The following is an 11,500-nucleotide window of genomic DNA, read 5'->3' on the forward strand; positions in this document are numbered from 1 at the left end:
TTTCCTCTCGTCCTGTTGCTTGTTCCTTGGGAGAAGAGACCGACCCCCACCTCGCTACAACCTCCTGTCAGGTGGTTGTAGAGAGCGATGAGGTCTCCCCTCAGCCTCCTCTTCTCCAGGCTAAATAACCCCAGTTCCCTCAGCCGCTCCTCATCAGACTTGTTCTCCAGACCCTTCACCAGCTTTGTTGCCCTTCTCTGGACACGCTCCAGCACCTCAATGTCTTTCTTGTAGTGAGTGATTTCAGATCATGCTGGCCCAAATGAGCGATGCAAAGTACTGTGCTAGCTTTAACCTGGGCAAAAAGGGTAGGAGAGTCACCATGAGTTAATTACAGTGAGAAATCTGGGAGAAAATAATGCTAAAAGGAGATTAAAATTACGAGAGAAGGTGGACAGAAGCTGCTGTGGAAGCCTGCAAAGAACTTTGTGGTTGGCCTTCAGTATGCATGTAGCTAGGATAGAAACTACTCTAGATGATCTTCTGACTTTACCTAGCAGCCAGTATATGAACCACGGTGGCATTAGCCAGTCTTCACCAAGACAGAGCGACTGTCAGGAGAATCAAGCAGCTCTTAAAACAAAGAAAAGAATTGTTGAGAGGGAACAACTTGCTGTGTACTTTGAAGGAGAGCAATTCTTTTAGTTCTGCTGGGGTCATGGCAGGGGCTGTGCAGCCCAGCCACAGAACAGTATCATGGCGAAATTACATTACTGCATTGGACACACCAGCACAAGGAGAGGGGATGGTCCAACCTGCTGCTGGCGGAAATATTCTGAGTGTGACTGACAGATGACGTTTGTCCACAATGTCACATTTGGGTCTGTGCTCTGGCATGAGTTGTCTGAGGGACTCTTGGGAATGCAACAAAGCACGAAGAGGTGTAGCAGACAGCTCCTATGTATCAGGACTGGCCACCTTTCACAGAGAAAGTACTACTGGAGTTTACCCTTTATTATCAGGAGAGGACTAAGCTATGTGCGAACAGAAAAGGATTTCATTTATAAAGGAAAAGTCGCAAGTCTGGCAGATATAAGATCTGGCAATCATGAAATGAACATATCCTTCATAGCTGGGAACAGCGGTATGCTTGGAATGAGTCACTAATGAATGGCTAATTGACAGAAGCCAACAACAGGGCAACCTATGTAAAGAACATCGCTTACAGCTGCCCAGAACCTACAGTCTCATGAGATCCTCACACCCACTTGGTAGAAGGTTGAACAGACCAGGTCATGTTTAACGTTTGGTTACATTTAATTCATCCATCATTTTCCCTTAGAAGTATCAAGCAAGAGTTAAGCTCTGGAAATTTAATAGCTGATTTTGAGAAGCATACCCTACCAGACAAAAAGTGTCAATGCTCTGCAGCGGAGTTTGATAAGGCAGTGCCAAACAGGAGATTGAGCAGACATCTTCTCTTGGCGCCCACAAGGCAGCAAGCAGCCAGGAATGAACCGAAACTAGGGCATCCACAGGCTGACAAAAAGGTATACCAGGGAGGAAGGGACCTTGCCCTGGCAATGCTGGAACATCACAACAACCCAAAAATTAACTAATAATCTCATATAGGGCTTGATGACCTAGAGAAGTCTCATATTGGAGAGTCAGAAGAAATTTAGGCAGGTAAGCAAAAGCCTGAGGACACCAGCAGAATGAAGTCGCTAACAGAATGGAAATAAGATCTACCACAGTGAGGTGGTGCAAACAGGGAGGGGAAGATTGGTCTGAAGCTCAGCCCACTTGAAATCATGCAACACCAAATAGACCATAGGAGACTGAAGAGCAAGATCACAGCCCTTTGACAGAATACGTATCTGTGCTCCCTGGGGCTGCAAAAGACCTGCATGGTCTTTTGAGGTGCTTAGGGACATGGTTTAGTGGGCATGGTGGTGTTGGGTTGACGGTTGGACTCAATGATCTTAGAGGTCTTTTCCAACCTCAATGATTCTATGGTTCTATGATTCTGTGGTAAACAGGACTGGTGAAAAGGGCACCATAGCTTATATTCAAGATTTCTGAGCTGGAATGGGATCAATTTATGGAAAGGTTTGTACGAAATGACTGCACAGGATGGGGTTGGGACACATGAAGAAAACTGTTCTGGTCTACGTTCCTAAGGAACAATATGATACATATCTCAGGACCTTTTTGAAGTGGATCCAGTTTAGTGGCGTTCATGGGATTGTCTCCTTAGAACATCGTATCAGACTTATTTTCAAAATGACTTCGGCTTTAGGAAGTTCCTAGCAGTTAGTTATCCATGCAGGAAAGCTGTTCTTAATAGCTGGGGTTCCAGTGGGTGAGACTTAAGAAGTATATCAGAGTTATATAGGGCCAATAAAATTCTTACACACAGCAAATGACTGCTTTGCAGTTTTTAACATCTTCCGCAGTCTACCCAAGTTTCTCTTACTTTCCCAGTGTTTATTTTTTCCATCTCCATTTTCAGGCTGCCAGAAAAGAATAAAAAAATGTAAAAAGACAGAGAAAGAGAAAAGAAGGAGAAGGAATATTAATGGAAGGAAAACTACTAAAAATATTAGCAGGTGTTTACAACCAAACGGGGCCTAAACCTCCCAAGTTGCTTCTGCAAATTGCTTGACATTTTTTATAGGGCAATTTTGTGGGGTGCAGAGCTTCGAAGTGATGGAGTTATATGACTGGGATGGTTTTGGCTCAGGAGCTTTTTTGAAGTGTATCTTTTTTGTTGGATTGGGCATTTTCACTGGCTGCAAACAGTGTATTTGACCATGTGTTCAGTGGGAAGGTTTACTTTTGTTGAGCAATAAAAGCCCGTTCCCTATGATAAAGCCTCTCTGATTTCAAGAGCAACGACAATGAGTTGCTCCCAAGAAACTAAGGACAATTTTTCATCAGCCAAAAGAGTACATGGGATTTCAGTCCAGAGCTACAAGTGGATTTAGGGGATAGTCAGAGAACCTCTTGCAAATCTAGCTGCATCAGTTTTAAACGCTATTTCATCTAGCTATGAACTATACCCTTCCAGTGAAAGTTATTGTTGCAAACTACCATGCCTTGGTAGCTTGAACTAAGTCAAGTAATTTTGCACTGAAGCAGATTTAAGAGTTGCTCAGTTGGTCTGTTCCCTACCTGTCCCGTTGTCAAACCGCTCTGGCTGGATTCACATGAGCACGTCCTTCACGCGTCAGTGAGTTGTGATGCCTAACGTTTGGACATCTGGGCCCAGAGTGGGATGCAGAGCCCTGATTTAGGCACTCATAATTTCTAGGAGGTGCCTGGGCAGAGTAGCTCTGGATTAGATCCTCAAATAACAACACGCTAGATGCCGAGTGGTGGGACCTGTTTGGAAATGACAACATTTTGACTTTTTTTTTTTTTCCTAACCGGAGAAAGAAATACAAAACATCTATTGAAAATTGTGGAAAAACATTCTGAGAAAAGCTTTAGCTCCTGAATGGCAAACTGGTTAAAAAAAAGTGGACGTTTTGGAAAGAGAAAAAAATTAATGTTTCTGGTTTGTTGAAAATAAAACTCACTTCATAATATTTAACCAAAGAAACCTTTTCCCATCTAATTAAGATTTTAGCTGAAAATGTCATTAGCTGACAGTTTTAAGTCAAGAACCGTTCAAAAACATATATTCCTTTTCATTTTCCCCAATAGAAAATACTTTTAAAATAAACATCAAAATTGCCCTTTTCCAAAGAACATTGCTATTTTGAAGAAATTATACTTCACAGTGGGAGCATTTTAATTTAGATAAACATTGACCAGTCCTGCTGACTGACGCCAGGTTGTTCTGAACACCACGTTACTTACACCGTTTGCAGAAGATGTGATGCAATTCTCGCTGAGCAGTTACAGCCATTTCTCATTGCCTAAATTCCTTTCTGTAGTTCAGTGCTAAGTACGGGAGCCAGACTAAACAAGGAGCTGTGACTATTCTGAATCTTTCCCCTTGTTCTTCTCTTTTGTAAGTCGTATACAGCTCAAGGTGATAACTGCTGCAACACGATGAATTCTGATCTGGCGGTACTTGGTGCTGTACCCATCTCTATTGTGAAAAATGTGCTGCCATCTTGCTGATAAAATGCCTTTCTTTCCTTTTCTTGACCATGACTTCATTAATAATGCAGAAGTACGGAGGGTGTGAAAAATTACTTATTAATTGTGGCAAGAGTTTGCAGACCCCAGCTGAGGTGTATCAGGCATGTCTGCAGGTCTGGGAATCTGATTTTTGCCAGAGGGCAACGAGTGACAGAAAGAGTCTGTAAGAATCCTACTTGTTCACCCCTGAGACAACCATAAGGACAAACGATGGATGAGGAGTATAGCCACCCAAAATTGCCTGCCAGTCCGGTGTCTGGAGTGGTACGAGACAAAGAGAGGGAGGGAGGAAAGAACAGATCATCTGCAGAAAAAGGAGAAGAGAGGACATGGGCAGAGATCCACTTTTTTTTCCATAGGTTCTTAAAACCATGAAATATTGGTGCGACTTGGCCTTTTCAGTTGCTTTACACCTCATCTCTATACCGACATCACCTTGGTCCCTCAAGTTTGCTCTGGCAGAAGTGATGCTCTCAGTATATAAACACCCAAAATGAGGTAACTGCCTTTATTTTCTCCCTCTTTCTTTTATTTTAATGCTTCATACAAGGATGCCTTTAATATGATGCTGCCATGAAGTCATTACCCTGGGCATCAGCTATGCGCTTGCTGACCCAACTACACTGTGATCATCATAAAAAGGACAATTCTTCCTGAATGGGGACTGGCTGCCACTTCCCAAGACACACACACGTCGGGGGGAATTGAAGGGCTGCCCATCGTCGGGCCATGCACACCTACGCTTCGCTTCAGAGCAGGAGAAACAAGAAACAGTGAGGGCATGAATGAAGCAGGTGAGATTCTTCAGTCTTTGTGCTGTTCGCCTGTAGCACTGCGCTTTCTTTGCTGGCAATGCAGCCACTGTATTGGCTGGCGTCCTTGGGGTTGGAGTATCCCAAGGCACCAGCGTTAAACCCAAGGACATGCTGACTTACAGAGATTTTCATAGAATAGAATCATAGAATCATTGAGGTTGGAAAAGACCTCTAAGATCATCGAGTCCAACCGTCAACCCAACACCACCATGCCCACTAAACCATGTCCCTCAGCGCCTCATCTACACGTCTTTTAAATACCTCCAGGGATGGGGACTCCACCACTTCCCTGGGCAGCCTGGTCCAATGTTTAAACACTCTTTCAGGAAAGACATTTTTCCTCACGTCCAATCTAAACCTCCCCTGGCGCAACTTGAGGCCGTTTCCTCTCGTCCTATCGCTTGTTACTTGGGAGAAGAGACCGACCCCCACCTCGCTACAACCTCCTGTCAGGTGGTTGTAGAGAGCGATGAGGTCTCCCCTCAGCCTCCTCTTCTCCAGGCTAAACAGTCCCAGTTCCCTCAGCCGCTCCTCATCAGACTTGTTCTCCAGACCCCTCACCAGCCTCGTTGCCCTTCTCTGGACACGCTCCAGCACCTCGACGTCCTTCTTGTCGTGAGGGGCCCAAAACTGAACACAGTGTTCGAGGTGCGGCCTCACCAGGGCCGAGTACAGGGGCACGATCACTTCCCTCCTCCTGCTGGCCACACTGTTGCTGATACAGGCCAGGATGCCATTGGCCTTCTTGGCCACCTGGGCACACTGCCGGCTCATGTTCAGCCGGCTGTCGACCAGCACCCCCAGGTCCTTTTCCGACAGGCAGCTTTCCAGCCACTCTTCCCCAAGCCTGTAGCGCTGCATGGGGTTGTTGTGGCCCAAGTGCAGGACCCGGCACTTGGCCTTGTTGAACCTCATACGGTTGGCCTGGGCCCATCGATCCAGCCTGTCCAGGTCCCTCTGCAGAGCCTTCCTACCCTCGAGCAGATCAATGCTCCCACCCAACTTGGTGTCGTCTGCAAACTGACTGAGGGTGCACTCAATCCCCTCATCCAGATCATCGATAATGATATTAAACAAGACCGGCCCCAGTACTGAGCCCTGGGGAACGCCGCTTGTGACCGGCCGCCAACTGGATGTAACTCCATTCACCACAACTCTCTGGGCCCGGCCATCCAACCAGTTTTTGACCCAGCGCAGAGTACACCTGTCTAAATTTTTTTTAGAAAAAAAACCCCATTATTTTCCAACATCATGGGTTCACACTGCGTCACTGGTTAGCCAGGGCTACTGAACCCGCTACTGAACTGAACTGGCGCCTCTACGTTACCCTCATCCAGGAGTTATTTATTTGTGAATTATAAGAAAATACAATGGGGCACAAAATCTTTCAAGCTGGGATTTGATGTAGATAACTAGTGCATCGTGCCTCTATGCACAGCAGCCACCCTCCCATATTGTGTCGATGAACTGTGGGAAAACTTCTCAGTCATTCTGGGATTCCCAGGGGAGTAGTTGGAAGCTCCTGAACTAAAGTAAGGTAGAGCTGAGACACTCTTTATGCTCAGTATTGTCCCCATACAGAAGACAGAGCTGATGTTAAATAGCTTATGATTCTGTTCAGTGACACCATTTATTGGAATATTAGACATTGCCTCTCCTGACTCTTTTTCCATCAAAATTTCCCTCGTTGTGCTTATGGTGGGAACTTCCTAGAAATTCAGATTATACTAGTACTGCAAAAGGAAGGTTTTTTTGATGCTACTAACTGTTTGCCCCGGGGTTGAAAGTACCCACAGCACCATCATGAGAATGGCTTCAGATGGACTGGGTTGTTATCCTGCCCAAATCTTTCACGTGAACAAGATTTCCAGTCTAAGTTAATGTCACGGTCTCGCAAATCCTCCCACAGTGGAGGACTCCAAGGCTTATGCTGAAGTCTGCATATGGCAGTGCGCTCACGTGGATGGTGTTGGCTAAGGGTCTTAGACCCGCGTTCAGCTCCTAGTGCAGACTTTCTGGCCCGCTTCACCTGGCCAGGTGAGTCACGACGTACAGAGAGAGGAAAATCCACAAAGCAATTCATCCCATCCCCCTACAGAAACTAAAGGTAGGGATAAATTGCCAAATAGCTTAGATCTCCATCTTACTCCCAGGTTTTGGTCCCCTAATTGTCCACTTTGCACAGGTGTTAGTTCGTCCCCAAGCCCTCCTGGAGGAAGAACCAGCTTATTCCTTTGGGGATGAAACCTGACTGCTTGCTGGGAATATTTCTCTGCAGGGATCCCTCCTCATAAGCAATTTGGATAAGATTGCACCACGTTCGCCTTCCTTCAGCTCACACTGTCATCCAACACTGTCCTGGCAGGTCTCGTTTCCTCAAGCACCTTCACTACACCTAGTACCTCAGTCCTGAGACACGCAGCACTTACCTTTGGCGGTGTATAAAACCATCACTGCCAGGGGCTCCTGGCACCTCATCCTGGAGCATGGATCTGTCCGTCTGGTTTCACAGGGGAGTGGTGGGAAGGCATGCGGAGGATTAGCAGGACTCGAGTGGTCTGGTTTGTGTCCTCACCACAGCACAGGCAGCTACCAGCTTGTGTGAAAGCACACCTCACGCTTTTCTAGACTGCCCACAGGGTGGGCCAGCTCTCCTCAGAGGGGAGAAATATTCATTGCAAAAGAGAGTGGGTTTTGTGTTTGTGGGCAATGAACTGAAAAGCTCAGGAAACCTCTGCAGAGAGAAGGTGCTCACAGCCAACCTGGCTTCATTTCTGGGTCTGAGCTACTGCCTGTCCTCATGCACCCTTGGCCAACTCATTTAATCTCACTGCTCTTGATTGTTGAAGGTGTCTAAACCACTCTCTACTATTGGGATACCTAATCTGGATTGACTTCCGTGAGGATTAGAAGTCCAATGTGGAGTTGGGTACCTAAATGCTGGTCTTTTTATGATTCTTTGCCTTGGTTCCCAATTGCAAAGTGAGGAAGATGATCTCTTCTTGTGCTTATGATGTCTACTCAGGTTGTACTTGCTCTGAGACAGTGACTGTCTCTCACCAGATAGATCCTATCTCAACAGGACTTGAGAAAGCAAATGCAAATTAGTCTGCTCTGTGTTATAGGGACTTCTTCCACCCTGAAGAAAGCTCTGCTTGAGGAAAAACTCCTTCCCCACTAACCTACTGCCAAAGCCCCTCCCTTGTTATGTGGGCTGGTGGGCTCCTGCTTTGACACCCAGCACAGAGCAATCCCTGTTACATCCTTGGGCGTACTGCTGATGGGACCACGGATGGGATAGCACTGGTGGGATCCATCTCACCCAGCTTCAGCCATCTCCAGATGAGGTGGCCAGCCTCATTAACAGCACAGGCCTTCCCTGAAGCGCATACAGAGATGCTTACTCTCCCAGGGGACAAATCATGCTATATGCCTCTGAAAACTCTTTTAAGATGAGATGAATCACTCTCTGGCATTGCCCGGTTTCTTTTCGTTGGCTGTAGATGTTTAATTTTGTAGATGGCCAACACAGAGCAGGTGAACCCCACAGCAGGTTGAGACATCTGCTCTGACGTGTAGGAACTATCCGAGGGAGCCCCAGCGTTCCCACGTCCTGCTGGTTTTGCAGGGTTCATTGCTGGTCAAAAGGCAATTCAGTGTCCTAGTTGGACTAGTGTAGAAGTAAGGCCCAGAGCTACTTGGTCTCCTCAGGGAATACTCCAGTTCAGGTCCTGACATAGGGGAGCTGCCCTGCCCTCTATAACAACCTGTCTTTGACCGTGTCTTATAAAGGGAGACTAGAGAGTCCTGAATTCAGGACGCGTGTATCTCCTCCTTCTGCTTGGCCTCCACACGTCCTCTCCAAAGCCTTTCCACCCCTCTGAGGTGGGTAAGCACTTCTCCGGGTGAGTCAAACTTGCAAAATGCAACCCAAAAGGAGAGGAAACAGACCGGGGCTCGGAGCCATAGTGTGTTGTAACCTAGAGAGTAAAAGTCCTGTGGCCCCACCCAATGCCAGCCATTCTCCTATATCCTTAGGGCTGCATGTTTTTCCACACACTGTTCAATTTATTATTTGCCAGTTCCAAGTATAGCAAATTCACAGAGTGAGAAAAATCTCATTTCGAGTTGGTTTTGGCTTCTCTCTTGCAGTTGGACTCATTTGGAACAAGGTCTTTGTACTTTATTACAGCAAATGCCCAGGGGTTATTATTTCGGAGAGCCATTAGGGAAAGGAGTCCAAGTAGAGGGGGGCAGAGGGCTGAAGGGGGGCCAGGAGAAAAGGTGCAAAGCTTCTGAAATGCATCGCTTTTCACCTTGCCATAAAAACAAATGGCAGAGAGAACCTGAGCTAATAAACACCCATTGAGAACAGGGAGATTTTTTTTCCCCTCTCTCTTTGGCTTTGACCACTGGGGTTTTTTCACCTCTTTTTAAACACATGTAAATCATAGAAAAAAAATCATTTTCTATTCAAACTTACAAAGAAATACCTTGGGCCAAATTACTTTTTTTTTAAAAAAAAAAGGAAAAAAACCAAGAAGGCTGGTGAAAGTTGTGTATGGATATGGCCAGATCAGCTAGATAGGCAGGTAGGGACTGGAAGCACGGACCTGGATTTCAGATGTCTTCTTGTGCAAGGCGCTGTATGGGCACCACTCAGCCTGCCTATGGAGATGCCCATATAGGAGGCAGACCAGAACCAATATCAAGCTATTGGTTAAATCAATAGGACGGTTTTTCTCTCAGTTTGCATGATTGTTTTCGTCTGAGTACAGTGTGTCTCCAATCTTTCTTTGACTGTTTTTCTCTACGTCAGCATCAGGAGTCAAGAACATGGTACACGCCAATGAACTATTTCTTGATGATTCGGTAATGCTGTTATACACGATTCTATTAAACTTCTCTTTGTCAAAACAGAAAATTTTTGTCAGTTGTGCCTCAATTAGACAGAAGGTGGGATGGATCTTCAAAGTCAGAAATAATTACCTGTGCCTCTATACAGTCAATGGTGAGAAATAACTCTATCATAGCATAAGCCCCAGAAGAATACCTTGGAGTTAGAGATCTAACTTTACATTAAAAAAAAAAAAGGTCAAAAATAAAATTAAGTGAGGAGGACACTATACTCCTAGGCATGTTCAGGTCATTACTTTTTGGAGAATGGATATTACGGATGAATTTCACTCAGAAATGGGACGCTGCATCCATTGTTCAGTCAGGTCTCCACCCATAAATCAAATGGAGGTTTGAGGAGGTATAATCAATCATTTTATTTGGACAAAAATATTTGAGATGATAAAATACGGGACTTTCTTGGATGACTATAATTTACAGTTAGAAGGGTCAAAAATTTCTGTAGGTCTTTTCTTCAACAGAAAATATTTTCTGAAGCTAAAGTATTAAAGCTTTTGTGAAAAGCTATTTTCAATGAAATTTTGTTGATTTTTTTCATTTTTTAAATTACAAAAATAAGGAAAAAACACACTGCCTTTTCTCCTATATTCTGGAAAGAAATAATATAAGACAGCCAACACCAGACTTCTGCCACTGTAATAAAAGAGTTGTTTCATGGAAAGAAAAATATTTTAGAATTTTCTATGAAAAAGAAACAAAAAATGAAAAAATTAGAAAAAAAAGAAAAAATATTCATTTCTTCCAGCAATTTTAATCAAAAATCCCACTTTTGGCCTACTCAGTTCTACATTAATTTCAATCAAGGGAGGCAATCAGCCACAAAATCTGAGCAAACACGTCTCTCACCAACGCTGTCCTGATGAATGGCATTGTCAGTATATGTAAAATCATAAATTTTCTTAAACAGGAGGAGTTATTAGCAAAAAATGAAAACCAGCTCCATGCGCAGACAGAAAGGCGCGTGTCTTTCCTTGTTCCAGCTTCACCCTGTTCGTTAGTGGTCGTGACCTGCTCTAACTCCACCCCACGGAGATACCAAGGGTGGGATTCATACGATGAGTTGTGGACTTCAGCTCATCCAGTAGCAACCGCATAAACAGGGTCAGATGAATCATGCCCTGAAAGTTCTTATTCCTCCCCATCGACCGTGAAGGGACCCCCAAGTGATGATTTCTGTAGCGATAGCCGAGACGAATGGGAGACGAGGGGCTGAGTCCAGTGCAACAAACAGCCATATGGTTGCGTGTAATGTACTGAGAACAGATGGATCAGCGGGCGATTTATAGATGTAATAATGCTATATGATCCCAACCCCATAATGAAGTAATATTATCCCCAGTTTGCAGATGAGGAAATTGAAGCATAGGGAAGTGTAGAGCCCAGTCCAATTTCTGGTGAAGCCAAATTATTTGTCTGTCATTACCCATGATGAGGAAAATCTGGGAATATAACACAGGCGTTCTGAGCCCCGTCCTGACATAGGGAATCCCAGCCATAAACTGTACGGTTACACACGGGACCTGGAGCTGACGTGGAAAGTCTCCTACTTGGCTGCGCAGCCTGCTGCATCACGGCAAATCAGCTTAGCACACCCTTCAAACTCTTGTTTTGCTGCAGCTCTGGGGAGGACTTCCAGTTGCCTCGTGTCTTGCTGCCCATGGGTTCGGCTCTTTGGG

This window comes from Aptenodytes patagonicus, chromosome 2, assembly GCF_965638725.1.
Source record: "Aptenodytes patagonicus chromosome 2, bAptPat1.pri.cur, whole genome shotgun sequence".
Classification (NCBI taxonomy): Eukaryota; Metazoa; Chordata; class Aves; order Sphenisciformes; family Spheniscidae; genus Aptenodytes; species Aptenodytes patagonicus.